The sequence below is a fragment of the Canis lupus genome, chromosome 2 (assembly GCF_048164855.1).
Source record: "Canis lupus baileyi chromosome 2, mCanLup2.hap1, whole genome shotgun sequence".
NCBI classification, from domain to species: Eukaryota; Metazoa; Chordata; class Mammalia; order Carnivora; family Canidae; genus Canis; species Canis lupus.
Genome location: NC_132839.1, coordinates 29,173,116 through 29,188,772, shown reverse-complemented (window position 1 = coordinate 29,188,772; position 15,657 = coordinate 29,173,116). Strand labels below are relative to the sequence as shown.

The 15,657-nt window shown below is 43.6% G+C and overlaps 1 pseudogene; it reads right to left on the bottom strand.

Moving 5' to 3' along the window:
* Positions 1-5,008: 5,008 nt before the first annotated feature.
* Positions 5,009-14,469, bottom strand: LOC140614765 (copine-1 pseudogene; annotated as a pseudogene).
* Between the last annotated feature and the right edge of the window lie 1,188 nt (positions 14,470-15,657).

Here is a 15,657-nt window from a genome sequence, read left to right as displayed (position 1 = left end):
AAAGAAAGGATGGATAGATTTGATTACCAAGTCCTAAGAGTATTGCATACCTTATTTTTAATTTATGAAAGTAAAGAAATAGCCAAAAAGAAAACCACCAATCTCCCCACATAATATACAGTTTGGCAAATAAAGAACCTTGGATCATAGTGAAGAGCTGCAAGGAGGCAATCACTGGAAACTGTGTAGACTTGGAAAAGGACCAGAAATGTCTAGGCAGATCCTAAGTTCAGCCTGTATAAGATTAGAGCCATAAATTGAGTATGTTTATCATTCAAATGAACAACAAATGGAAACATGAGATAAGCTGACATTCAAGCTCACTAAACTTTGTGTTCACAGAATGAACACTTTGCAAATGGCCCCAAGGTTACAATTCTTTTAAATTTTTCACATTAGTCTTCTAAGATGTGGTGGGCCTGAAATACCACAATGGTGTGATGATTGTGCCAAAAAGCAAGCAACGTAAATACTCAGGAAAGGAGAACAGTACCTTTTTTTCCTCCCTGGTTGCAGGTTTCAAAGGACCAGCCATTTTTAAATATGTAAAAACTTGGAAAGGAAGTTTTCTAAAAAGCAAGGAAGAAGTTGGTAGAAAGAAAAGCAAAAGTGGAAAATGATATAATGCTTGGAAAAAGAAGGAAAAAGGATCAAGGACAAGCAAAGGAAAAGAAAGAAAGTACAAGTACAACTTGGGATTCTGGGACCTTACAGGTATAAGGGGAGGACCTCTGAAGCTCTACCTGCCAAAATACTGAAAACAGGGATCCCTGGGTGGCGCAGCGGTTTGGCGCCTGCCTTTGGCCCAGGGCGCGATCCTGGAGACCCGGGATCGAATCCCACGTCAGGCTCCCGGTGCATGGAGCCTGCTTCTCCCTCTGCCTGTGTGTCTCTGCCCCTCTCTCTCTCTCTCTCTCTCTCTCTCTGACTATCATAAATAAATAAAAATTAAAAAAAAAAACTTTAAAAAAAAACAAAAAAACAAAAACAAAATACTGAAAACATAACCACACGGTGGATCATGGTCCACATGAGTGATGAGTAAATTCTTACTTCTTTCAACCTCAGGCTCTTAACTTTAGTAATTAAAGCAATTATCCATCAAACTAGTTATCAAACAGATTCTGAGAGAATTAGCATCTCATTTTCCAGCCTCTGGTTATTCTATAAGAAGATGAATTCTGGAAACACCTTTGGGATTAAGTCCTTTCAAATGCACACAGAGCAAAGGATCTTGGTATAAAGACAGAGCAAAGTCCTGTGGTACTGTCTTCTAGGTGTAATCACTTAGAACAGGCCTCAGGAAAATATTCAAAGTGGTGAGGTTTCTATGTACCTCTTTGAGACTTCCCTCCCACCTCCTGGCAAGTTATAATGATTTCTATTTGCATAGTGCTTTACAGTTCAGTAACATTTTGATATAAATTATCTCATCTCATGCTCACAGATACCCTGAGAAAGGCATCATTACCATTGCCATGCCTATTTTAGAAGAGAGGGTACTGGGGCTCGTTCAGTTACTATTTATAGACTAATGACTGTGTGTTGGGCCCAATGGAGACAAAATGATGATCCTTCAAGATGGCCAGCAGAGAACACTAACCACCAGCAAGATTTGACAACACAGCCCAAGCCTATCAGAGCACGTAGAAGGGCCAGGATCCAAAAATGGAAAAGCTTTCTGCAAGAGGTGTTACTTAATTTTTATAGAAGCAGGTTAATAAGGTAACAAGAGCCACAGGAAGAGCATTCTAGGCCCCAACCCATTCTTATTTGACCTCTTAAAGAGGAAATCTGTCAAATCAAATAAATTTCCGACCTTATAACAATGGAGGTACTTGAAACAGGCAATGTGTGGGGAAGTTTAGGCTCAGAGGTATCATCCTCTAATCCCTAGATGGAGTGTACCCCCTTCTAGGAAGCCATACCAGCCTACTGCAGCCTCTTTCCCACAGACAGACATGGAGTAACTCTCCTGGACTCTTCTCCTTAATACGAAAATGAAAATACACATATAGATCACATATACCAGGTGGAAGGTGGACCTTCCGGAAGTGACCACCAGGAAAATGATGTTAGAGCTTTTCAATTACAAAATATAGTCTAATAAATTCAGGCACCATAGAGTAATGACTGACTGTTTGTGGTCAGAGGTTCAAGCCAGAACAACTTTTCCTGCTTCTTCACTCTCCTTGGAAAAGAAGAGGTTGCATCTGAGTCCTCCATATGGCCCCCAAACAGGGGCCCAAAGGTAGCTAACACCACAAGGCAGCAAACAAATCTGCAGCATTTTGTTCCAGCATCTAGACTAGAGACTAGTCCAGCATCTCCAGGGACGTCAGGCATCACCACCACCGCACACCTTTGATTTTTCTCTCAGTAGGACACAATAGAAAATCTAAATTATTCTGAGGAAGAATAAAACATTTTGGTCAAGCTGGTCCTCCTTTTAAAAAACATCTGGGATAGCAAAATGGGTGAGATAAGTGTAAAATAATTTTAAAAGATGCCATTCCTAGAAATAGTGCAGAACTGCTTCCTTATGTGGTCTGCATGGTGGCCAGGGGTCTGCAGGCCGTCCTGGATCCAGGCCTAGGAAGTGACTCAGATGTGGCCAAGCAGCCACGTTGTTAGTGAAATCCTGGGGCTGGATTGGGGAATGGCACCTATTTGATGATGATATAAATTCTAGTCTTGTGCACATATTGTTTTGCAAAATCCAGGCATGAGATCATTTGGCCTGAATGTTTTCTCTGAGGGTTTCTCACAGACAAACACAGTTATCTGAATTGAGTTAGGCCAGGGGAAAGGCATTTTGGGGATTATCTGATTGTGCATGTGGACATTTAAACATTTCTCAGTTGGGCCCCAAACCAAAGGTTTATTTGTTTTCAAGAGGGCCCACAGAGGAAGAGCCCACAGATTTCTTTCTTTCTTTTTTTTTTTTTTTTTTTTAAGAATAGCCCACAGATTTCTAATCATACAATCTTTTCCTTCTACTTTATGGAGAGGAACTAAAACACTCTCTCCAAATCATGGAGCAGAAGGCGGAACAGCCACCACTATTCCTCCAGGCAGCATGTATTTGATTAGATTGGTGAGTATTTCTGTTTGGTTTTTGTTTTAGACTTTTCAGAAGAAGCGCCTCTAAGACTGCTCACAGCTCTAAGCAGGATTTACTATCACAAATGAGTGGTCATAAAAATCTGAGTTTTAGATGATTGGCACTGCATCTTTCCAGAAGACAAAGGTCTGACCGATTGCATCACATCGTCCCAGTGTTTCTGACCACTTGCATCAGAATCATTTGCAGAGAAACCAGTTAAATAGAAGATTCCTGTGGTCCTGTCCAGAGATCCTCACCCATCAGGTCTGGGTCACGCCCCAGGAATCTGCAGAGGTCCCTGGTGTCCTGGTACACTTGCGATCACAGAATTTCCAAGTGCTAGATAAAGTGGCCATTCTCTCTCTCCCATGTCCTTTGCTTGATTTTTGCTCCAAAGAATATTTTAGTATAATATAAAATATTTGTAATATAAAACATTTTAAGTAGAGCTTTCTGAGACTAAAATGTTAGCACTCATCAGAAAGGTAGGGGATATTTGGCCCATTAATAGTCGGAAATACCCCAAAGCAAGAAAGAACCTGAAATCTAGTTGGTTATCAGTTTCTTGAATAGAAAGAGAGAGAAGCGCACGTTCCCTAAAGGGAGACCTACAGAGTAGAGGGGAAAGCAGTGTCCAACCAAGGGGAGGCTTGTGAGGGCAGCCACATAGGGTAGGTTTTACCTTTTCCTTCATCTGCAAAATGTTCAGAATTAACATCTATAATGAAGAGTCTTGCTTATGAGGAAGGACAGACTCAGACTTGGAAATTGGGTATTCTTTTTTATTTTTCTTAAAATTTTTTTTTTATTTATTCATTTGAGAGAGAGAGAAAGCCAGCAAGTTCAGAGGGAGAAGAAGAAGCAGACTCCCAGCTGAGGGTAGACCCTGACGTGGGGCTCCATCCCAAGACCCTGGGATTATGACCTGAATGGAAGAGAGATGCTTAACTGACTGAACCACCCAGGTGTCCCAGAAATTAGGCATTCTTAAAGATGAAGATAGGAGTACATTTTTATGAAATTCTGAAAATATAGCTGTGGAAAAAAATATACACTCCAAACTCAGAACTCTACAAATGGGGAATACCCACTGAAGTTTGAAAATGTTTTAAATGTATATAAAAGCAACAACAAATAATACAAATGGTGGTAAACTTAAGGCACTTATTATCCCAAGAGCTACTTCAGGTTAGAACTATTTACAGTTCTTTTTTTTTTTTTTTTTTTTTTTTTACAGTTCTTATATAAAACATAAACTTAAATATTAGGAAATGTAGAGATTAAAGACCTTCATCAGGTTATTAAGGAAATTAGTGATATTTCAGATGCATGTCCCAAATTTTGAGGTTGATTTTCTTGGACAGCAGTTGAGGTATTCCTGCCATTTTCCTTGTGATCATAGATGAAAATATGATATTACCAGGGTTTTTATGTCCTTAGTTCTTTGGGGATATTCATCTGTTATCTGGCAGCAGCCATATAGCAGGACCTCAACCTCAATTCTATTTCTCCTGCTTACTAGCTGGGAAATGTTGGGCAAATTATTTTACTTCTCTGGTCTTGTCATCTGTTAAATTAAATATGAGTATATGTAATACCTTTCACAGAATTATCATGAGAATGAACTATGGTCCTGTTGGTGAGTGTGACAGCCCAGAAGTAGATGGGAGCTCAGCGAAAGCTTTTGACCCATGGCGTTTCAGGCTGGGTTCTGAGTGAGCCCTGTGTTCTGTATGTCTGGCCACACAGAACACTTTCAGCTTACACAGGAAATACCGGCATATCCATACTAAAAATGTATGGAAAAAATAATGTATGAATCCATTTCCCCATTAGCAAATTCAAAACACAATTCATTGAGTTCTGAGATTTATTTATTTATTTATTTAGTCTTCACTGATCTTTATTAAATGAAGGACTCCAGGGCAAGCAGGAGGGAATCAAGAGCAGCAACAGCAGGAGCAAATATAAAAGTGTAAAATGTAAAGTGCAGCACTGGAGAATGTGTGCAGGATTGAACCACGCTCACTTGGGACACAAGGCTGAGGACTAGCCATAGCCTACCCTCTAACGGAACCTAGACCTGAGGGGCCTGTGCAGGGCTCTTTGCTGGGGGTGGAAGTGGTTTGAATGGGGCCCAACCTTGGGCTTTGAAGTAGGAGACCAGCTGTGTGGGAACTTCTGCAAGCACAGTCTGTGCCAGTGTCTCCCAAGGGGCATTTTGGAAACAGCAGTAGGGCATAAACTGCACTATGTCACAGGCAGCTGCCTCCCCAGAGCGTGTCTGCAGGGGTCCACGGTCAGCATCTAGTTGCTCCATGGCCTTGAAGTCAGCACCACCCACACCCACAATGATCACTGACATGGGCAGGTGGGAGGCACGCACCACAGCCTCACGTGTAGCCTCCACATCTGTCACAGTACCATCAGTCAGCAGCAACAGCACGAAGTATTGCGAGGCTGTCCTCTGATGTGCAGCCTGGGTTGCCAACCTGGCCACGTGGTTGATAATGGGTGCGAAGTTGGTGGGGCCATAGAGGCGAACTTGGGGCAGGGCTTGGCGTAAGCATCTACAATGTGCAGTAGACCTCAGTTACTGGGGTTGAAGTTCAAGGCAAATTCATGGGAGACCTGCCAATCAGGAGGTACCTGGGCCCCAAATCCAAATGCTGGGAACAGCTTCTCCGAGTCATAGTCCTGGATCACGCTGCCCACACTCCACAGTGCTATCAGGTATTCATTGACTCCTATTGGGCTCAGGTAGTGCAGGGAGTCTGGGGAGGAAGGGTCTCCATTAGAGCCTGTGAAGTCCATGCCTACGGTGAAGTTGATTTGACAGCCTCCCATCACATAGTCCAGGAATGAATATTGTGTTTCTACCTGGCAAATCTTGACAAGAACAGCCCCAGATTCTTGTAGCTTTTCTTTGTCTGCTGTTTCTCAGGGTGGATGCATTCAAACTCAGCCGGGGCTGCTTGCAGTTGGGCCAAGCTGGTGTAGAAGGTACCAATGAGATCGTGTGAACCATCACTGTCATAATCGGAGCATCGCACCTGGATGGGTGTGCTGGGGTCTCCCCCACGGAAGTGCTGAAGGGGAACAGAGAAGTGCTTCCATGTAGGGTTCAAGTTGTTCTTGATTACCGCAGATCTGTAGGCCAGGTGCCATTTCCCATCACCCTGACGGAAGAACTCCAAGAATGGATCTGATTTCCCCAGGAAGTCCTTCTTATCTAGATTTCTGGCCTCCACCTCCATGGTCACTACATGACTATCCTTCATCTCTTGAGCAGATACTGTGATGGTCCCCCGCCCAGCAGGTTTTCCAGGCTTCAGCATCAAGGGTAGAGTTATTATGTGGCTGGACACAATCTGTCCTAGGGAACACTCAGCCCCTCCTAGGAAGTCATCATCCCCCAGCTCAGGTGTCTTGTTGTCTATGTCATAGATGCCAAATAGGAGCTTCTGGACTGTTTCAAAGTGGTACTCAAGCTGCAGAGTCTGGGAGAACTCAGGGCTTGAGCAGTTCCGCACTTGCTCAGTTCAGCCAAGCTCAGCCCAGCTGCCCTCTCCCACATCCTGTAAAAGGACACAGAGTGGGTCAGACTTGGAGGCGATGTCCTTGTCAATGAGGTGGTCACAGGAAATGGATAGATGAACCAAGGTCACACAGTGGGCCATCTCTTTCGCTGCTTCACAAAATGGCTGACAGCCGCTCAGCAGCTCCGCATTCCCGAGTTCTGAGTTTTAAAAACAGTTTAGTATAATTGCTCCGACTTTATTTAGTAGACATTTAGTGACTTATTAAATGAGAAATACTAAGGGCATAGATTTGAGAATCCACATCAACTAGACAAGTCTGAGAGTCGAAGTTTTCCTCCTCTATCTTCTCTTCCTGTGGATAGCGGAGGTGGAATTGGACTTCTTCCATAAGGTAGGACCAAACTCCAGAAGTCCAGGTCTTAGGAAGAGACATGACTTACAAGCTTAGGCTGAGTGCCTGGCAGTGCTTATGGCATGGAAGGCATAATTCATTCTATTCCATTCTGAATCCCTCTGTTCCAAATGCAACATTGTGCTTTATATTCTATTCCCCCACATGGTTCCAGTAGAGAACTAAATAATTTATTTATATTTCTATTAAAATTTTCCTGGTGCTGTCAAAAATGCCATGGTGCAAATGGCTTTTTTCATTTGATTAATAGGATTTCCAAAAGGATTCCAAGTGACATATTCAAACTCAAGTGTTTACCCAACTAAGCGACTGGACACCGATGTCTGTGTGCATACAGAGACTATTCTCCTTAGCTACCGAAATACTGGGGAGCTTTTGAGGTAATGGCAACATTTGGCATCTCGATAGTTGCAGTGGTTATGTGAGTTTATACATTTGCCAAAACTCATCCAACATTCTACTTGAAAAGGGTGGTTTTATTGTGTGTAAATTACACATTAGTTACTCTTACTTAAACACAAATTGAGCATTAAAAATAGGCCCCACTCTACCCCTGCTGCTTTCCAAAATTATTTGATTATGGGCTGTTATCACAGCAGGGTTACAGTGAGGCCATCATGGCACTTTGTTCACTCATAAACCAGCAGTTGGCTTTCAACTCCCCTCATCTCTTCAGAAGAATACTGACAACTCTCTTAATTTCTCCTCTTCTCAAATATTCTATGCACTCTCCTCAAGGAAGAGCCAGGGCTGCCATCCAAATCCAAAGCTGTCTGCTGAAGACAACTCTTACTTGGGGGAGGTGAGTCTTTTAGTCTACGTAGGCCTTCAACTGATCGGATGAGGCTCACCCATATCAAGGAGAGCAATCTGCTTTACTCAAAGTCCACTGATTTAAATACTAATTTCATCCAAAAACACCCCCACAGAAATATCCAGAACAATGTTGGACCACGTATCTGAGCATCGTGGCCCAGCTAAGTTGACACATAAGTTTAACCATCACAATCTTCTTCTAGCTCTGTTTCTACCCCAAATTTTAAAGACAAGGAATAAAGTTTCAGGCAATGAACTCCTCAAAACAGTGTTTTCCAAACTTGGGTGATGATGAGAATCTCTTGGAGGCTTATAAAAACTGCATAATCTCTGCACACACACACACACGCACACACACGCGCGCGCACACACATACACACACACACACACCCTGTCACCCCACAGATTTTAACTCAGGATCTTGGTTTAAATAAACTCCCTCAGGGATAATGATCAGGAAAATTTGGGCAATGATGCTATAAAATAAACCTACTTGTAACCAAGGAGCCAGGCTACTGTGGAGTTTATAAGGGCATGTGCTCAGTGCGAATCCTGTCCCTTGAAGCTGCTTTAATGGCACACAACAAAGTCTACTTAAGAGCTCCTTCATTAAGTGATTAATCCTGTCCCAGGACTCAGCTGGGTCTCCTCCTGAAGGAACTCCATGTAACTTCAGGGACTGAGGTACTAGATGCTCGCAGATCACACAGGCCCACCTAGGCCCCTTCATGAAGGTGGATGCAGAGTCTTGGCCATTCTCTGGGCAGCAGCTTCTAAACACACACAGAAGGGATTTGGTGTTTGCCCTTTAATGAGGCTAAGCCAGTGTCCCCCAGTGCCATAAGCAGGAAAAGAAGCTGGAAAGTAGAGGGAGAAGTGCACTTAATACCCTTAAGACAGATATGGATCTTCTTTTCCTTTGCTTTTTCTTTTCTTTCTTTCTCTCTCTCTCTCTCTTTTTTTTTAAGAAAGCTTTAGCCTGGAGTGGAAAGGACACCAGATAAGTATCTTGAAATAGCTGAAGAGTGCTCATGTGGAAGAGAGGTTTAACTTTTCCCTCTGTGCTCCCAAGAGAAAGAAATAACCTTAGTAGGTGAAAGCTACAGAGAAGGGGTATTGTGGGCCGGACAAAAGGTAAAATAAGTAGAAAGCATGAGGAGTGACAGCCAGATAGCTCTTCACCTGCTGGCCCTGCCACTCACCAGGTGTGGGATCTTGGGCAAGCAGTTAATCTCTCTGAGTTTTCTGAATTGCAAAATGGGAATAATAATAATACTTGAAGGGCCGTGGTGAGGATTACATGAGATGTCTTGTAAAAGCTTGTCTTGTAAAGCTCTTAGCAGAGAGCTGGGCCCATAACTGGGGTTAATAAGCCCTAGATGATTGAAATAAGAATAGTTCAAGCTGTGATGGGCAAAGAGGTTGCCTAAAGGAGAAGTAAATGCCCATGACCAGAGGTGTCCAAGCCTGGTCACAACTGTCCTTTCTGGGGAGTGAGGGAGGACAGGGAGTGAGGGGCTCCAAGCACTCTATGAGTGGCTGGATCAGACCACTCTTGAAGTCCTTTTCACCTTGAGCAATTTTACGGTTAATAGAAGAGGTAGAGAGCCCAGTCTTATGCTTGCAAAAAGATTGTTCTTTTGCTTTTAGTGAAAACATTTACTTTCTCCAGGCAGCCAACCCTTATGATTTGGCCTATGATTTGGTTTTTACTGAGAAGTTATGACATTGCACAATGTTTGCTCCTATTCCACCCTTAATACCAAAACTTGGAATATGAATCACAAAACAAACTGATGGCAGAGTACATTCCAAAACAGCAAGGAGAACAACTGGACCAGAGTCTTGACTGCCATCCGCAATGCACAAAGCACACTGTGTTTCATCCAGGACAGTTAAGGAACAGCATTATCAAAGGGCCGTGAGAGGCTGCGGTGCCTATTAAATATAGGAACTGGAACTGCAGTTTTCCCTAAATGTGCTATAAGGATGTTCACAAGAATTGGAATAAAGGGGGATCCCTGGGTGGCTCAGCGGTTTGGCGCCTGCCTTCGACCCAGGGTGTGATCCTGGAGTCCTGGGATCAAATCCCACATCAGGTTCCCTGCATGGAGCCTGCTTCTCCCTCTGCCTGTGTCTCTGCCTCTCTCTCTCTCTCTCTCTCTCTCTCTCTCTCTCTCTGTGTGTGTGTATGTGTCTCTCATGAATAAGTAAATAAAATCTTTTAAAAAAATGGGAATAAAGGTGAGAAATGTAAAACTCCCTTTCCCCTTCTTTCTCTCCCCCACCCAGCAGGCAGCTACCTCCTTCTCACACCCCCTAGTTCTCACACACCTAAGTTTATTCTCTGGAAGTTTGAGCATAAGAGCATCCTCATTCTAAGATATCAGCAGATCTTAGGAGAGGATGGGTGGAAGATGGTCTATTGAAAACAGGGAGGTTAAGTAAAAATTTGCCTACTAAATGGAGAGTTCCTCAGCCCCTTTACCTCCTGGCTTTCAAAACAAGAGTAGCCAGGATAGTAGCACATGGACAGAAGACGAGAGTCTTTTTCTTTGAAAAAAAAAACAAAGATTCCAAAAAAAGTTCTACAGATCCTGACCTTCTAGGACTCCCAATTAAAAGGCTGGCTTACCACTTGATCCCCTTAAAGGAGAGCCTATCACTTGTATATCTTTTAATATGTTTTATGTATAATATCTTGCTGTTGGATTTGTTCTTTCAACTAGGGGTCACCAGATATTTGAGGAAAACCCCCAGCTTGTAGGACAGAGAACATAACATACAAGAAGGGGGAAAAATAGAATGTGAAGGGAATCCAGATAATATAGAAAGCAGACTTTTAAAAAATATTCTAATAACCTCAAAGAAATGGAAGAAGATATTGTGTCTATGAAACGAGGAATGGATATTGTGGAATAACAATCTGAGGATAGGAAAAAATGCGTTTGGAACTTCAAGCCGTGATAGCTGAAGTTCAAAATTCAGTGGAAAGACTGGAAGATAATATCTCTTCCAGAGAGCAGGGCAAGCAACCGGAGAAACGGGTGAAGGAGTTACGAACAGTCCCCTCCGGGAATGGGGCTCGAAGCAGAGAGCGGAGGGTGCTGTTTTCCTTACCAAGTCTTGTAAGGCAATTTGACTTCAGCTTCATGCATGTGGATTTTAAAAATAATAATAAATGAATTTACAAAAAGAAAGAAAACTCACAGGCAGGATGTGGAAGGCCCATCAGTGGCCACTGGTTCCTAGCTGGAATCTGCAGAACTACCTAGGGAAGGGGAGCCAGAAATTGCCCTCATCCCAGGACTGCAAGCTCCCTCCGCTACGATCCTCTGATCCTGTGTGTCACAAGCTGGGAGTTTCTGATCTGTAAGTCTGTCCTCCATTTACTAACCCCCCCACCCCCTGCCCCCTCAAAGTTGAAATGTCCTGACCTATTCAGGCAATAGTATTGATCCTGGCTGGAATTTACTTATGGGAAAAGAGGAAAAAAGCAAGGAATTACTATTGACCTGCTGACTAGGGAAAATCCTGGTGAAAATAAAAGGAGAGGAAATAGATAAAATTCAGGGGGCTGCTTTTGTCAGAAAATATTTTCAACCTGCTGTCTGGCAGGTTATGATAAAGGACAGCAAGGCAGGCTTGGACAGAGATGAAAAAGCAGGCTGCAACTCTGGAAAACAGTGTGGAGGTTCCTCAAAGAGTTAAAAATAGAGCTTCCCTATGACCAGCAATTGCACTGCTGGGGATTTACCCCAAAGATACAGATGCAGTGAAACGAAGGGACACCCGCACCCCAATGTTCATAGCAGCCATGTCCACAATAGCCAAACTGTGGAAGGAGCCACGATGTTCTTCGATAGATGAATGGATAAAGAAGATGTGGTCTATATACACAATGGAATATTACTCAGCCATCAGAAAGGATGAATATCTACCATCTACATTGACGTGGATGGAATGGGAGGGTATTATGCTGAGTGAAGTAAGTCAATCGGAGAAGGACAATCATCATATGGTCTCACTCATACGGGTGAGTGAAAGGGATTATAAGAGAAGGTGGGGGGACTGAGTGGGGAAAAATTAGAGAGTGAGACAAACCATAAGAGACTCCTGACTCTGGGAAACAGAGGGTAGTGGAAGGGGAGGTGGGGAGGGGGACAGGGTGACTGGGTGACGGGCACTGAGGGGGGCACTTGTTGGGATGAGCACTGGGTGTTATATGTTGGCAAATTGAATTTAAATAAAAAGTAAAAAAAAAAAATCAAAAAAGGAAGGAAAGAAGGAAGGAAGGAAGCCAGCAAGTAAGCAGTCTGCCAAGGAAGACAAAGCAGCAGGTCAGGATAAGGAAGAAACACAGTGTTTGCTCCCTACACTGAGGAACAGACTGTCATAGAGAGATGAGGCGGATGCTTGCCCAAGATAGAGCAGGGTGACGGGAGCTAGGGCAAAGTCACAGACACGGCAGGCAGGGAGAAATGAGTGAGAGAAGCCTTAGACGATGAGTCTCAGAAGAGATAATGACACAGGGAGGTGGGATACACAGGGATGATGCTGAACAATTGTTCTGATTTAGAGCTTTTTTGGAACTGCTTTGGAATTGTTATGAAGGATGACTCAGGGAAAACCAAAGGTGGTATGAGTGCAGAAGTTAGGTTTTGTGCTGATTTTAGGAGGAAGGAAGCAATCACAGCTTTTCACTTTTTTTTCTCCTGAAAGTTTTAAATTTCATTTAGCCTTGTGAATTTAAATATAGGTTCGCAGGAAGCTACAAAGATAGACTAGAGTTCCTATGTACCCTTTACCCAGTTTCTCCTAATGGTTACCTACGTCTTACATAACTGTACATTGATATAACATGTGCAGGTAGTTCCATTCCATTTCATCACATGCACAGACTTCTGAAAGGACTACCAAGATCAAGATCCAGAATATTCCATCACCACAAAGGTCTCCCTCTTGCTACCTGTTTATGGTCACACCCACCACTTCTCTTCCTCTGGCCCTGTTGTTATAGTCGCACTCCACCCCCATCTCCCCCACCACTCACCTCCTACTTCCCTATCCCTAATCCTTTGCAACCACTAGTATCTTCTCCAACTCTTGAATTTTGTCATTTTGAGAATGCAATATAAATAGATTTATACAATATGTAACTTTCTGTGATGGGCTTTTTTCACTTGGCGTAATGCCTTTGAGGTCCATCGAAGTTTTTACTCGTATCAATAATTGAACACGGGCAGCCTGGGTGGCCCAGCGGTTTAGCGCTGCCTTCGAAGGGCCCAGGGCCTGATCCTGGAGACCCAGGATTGAGTCCCATGTCGGGCTCCCTGCACGGAGCCTGCTGCTCCCTCTGCCTGTGTCTCTGCCTCTCTCTCTCTCTCTCTGTCTCTCATGAATAAATAAATAAATAAAATCTTTTAAAAAAAATAATTGAACACAACAGTTTAGCCATTCACATAGGGACGGACAATTTCCTTGCTTCCAGTGTTTGGCTGTTACAAATAAAGTTACCGTGAACATTGTGTCCAGGTTTTGTGTGCACATACGTGTTCATTTCTCTGATAGAAATTCCCAGGAGCCCAATTGCTATGTTTGTATAGCAAGAGTATGTCTAGTCTTGTAAGAAAATCCCATACTATTTTCCAGAGTCACTGTAACATTTTACAATTCCACTATCTGTGTATGAAAGCCAATGTCTCCACATCCTCACCAGCAGTTGGTCCTGCATTATTTCTTTTTTGAAAGATCAGGAACATCCTGCTACCTTCCTTTTTTACTCTCTAAGTGAAAAGAAAAAAAAAATCAGTCCTATGTATATGTCTGTATAAGCATGCATGCACACGTGTGTGTGTGTATAAAATCTACTTAAGTTCAAAGCACAGTGAGACAAATACCTATCAACACATTCATTGCCCAATTTAAAAACCAGAGCGTATCAAACCCAGTTCCACCCTCTGCTTCTCCCACCGAAAGAGCAATCCCACTCCTGACAGTGGAAACCAGTTCTCTGGGGGGAAAGCTCTGCTTCACAGAGCTTGTCAATATTGGGGTGTAAACACCACATGAAAGACTTCAAGCTGCCAATCAGGGTAACTGGGTGTGAGCAGGCAAGAGATGCATGGACTCCGCTCTTGTGACAGAGTACAAGCCTATTCTAGCCCCGCTGGTCCTGAACTCGGTATTTATCATCCTAGAAAGAACTGACCCCTGAACGATGCAGGGGGTTAGAGGCACTCACTCCGACAGAGTTGAAAACCTGCATATAACTTTCAACTCTCCTAAAACTTCACTAGGAAGAGCCTGCTGTTGACTGGAAGCCTTACCAAGAATGTAAACAATCAACGAACACATATTTTGTGTGTGGCATGTGTTATGCACTGTATTCTAATGACAATAGTAAGTTACAGAAAAGAAAATGTTATTAAGAAAATCAAAAGAGAAAATAGGGAGAGGCTGAATAATGACCCCAAAGATACCTTAATCTTAGGAATCTGCGTTACCTTATATGACAAAGACAGCAGATGAGATTGAATTAAGGATTTTGAGTTGGAGAGATGATCTTGGATTCTCGACTTTAGCCCAGTGAAACTGGTTACAGACTTCTGGCCTGTAGGACTGGGAGAGAATTATTGTTGTTAAATAATATCACCAAGTTTGTGATAAATTTGTTACAACAGCCAGGAAACTGATACAGAGACACACTGTTTTGCACATATGTGCTCCTAAAGCATCTATCTAAATAGTTCATTTGGCTAGATTTTATCTTTATAAAATTGCAATATTATACAGAGAGATTCTGAGAGTTCCTTTTTTTTTGCTCAACACTGTTCCTAAGACTTCTTCACTTTGTTGCAAACCATAATTCATTTATTCTTACTGCTGGGCAATCTTCTGACACAACACGTACTTACTCATTCTCAGCCGACTTTGGTGGGTCTCCTTTATCAGATTAAAAAAAACTTTTTTTTCCCCCCCGCAGACTGAGTTTATGCCCAGATGTCTCATTTCCCATGTTCTTTCACCTCAAATATTGAGTCAGACAAAAATCTTGGAAGGGAAGCTGAAATGGATGTTGTAGGACTATGGGATTCTAGATACTCCATCAAGAGTAAATGTGGGTGAACTTCCTCAGCACTAGGGAGGGAGGGAGGGCTGGGCAAGGCGGGGGATGAGGGGGGGCGGTGTGGGCAGACGGGCTCAAGTGCAGGAAGGAGAATGCACCCCCCCCCGCACCCCAACTCCAGGGATCAGTGAGGAGCAGAGGCCTCCCTGGCTGACGAAGAGGCCGACGGGACCAGAAGGCTCACCCGAGACGCGGGGACTCTGCAACGCGAGGCCACCCATCACCCATCACCCATTACCCATCACCCCGAAACCAAGAGTAAACGAAATTTCTGGCCTCCAGTTGGACGTAAGCCCCCTGCTTCTCCTGAATATCTGGGAAGGTGAAGGGCACGAATGATCTGAAGGAACTAAGGGTGACTCAGCCTCGGCCGAAGTGGGGGAGTGATCATGAGACCTTTTCTCCCTTTCCCAGCAAACGTCGCCCTGGACAAGACCTTGCTCCACTGGACTGGCCAGTGGCTCCCAGACCTGCGCGGCCTCACCCCCGGCCTCACCCCCGTACTATTTGGCATCTGCCTCCTCACCCCTCTCTGCAGTTGTGAGCTCTGGGCTCAGCTGCCACTCAAATTATCCCCTTGCCTGAGAATCATGGAACTCACCGAGGATTTCAGGGGGACACGGAAGGTGTTCTCAGTTTGCACCACAGCCCA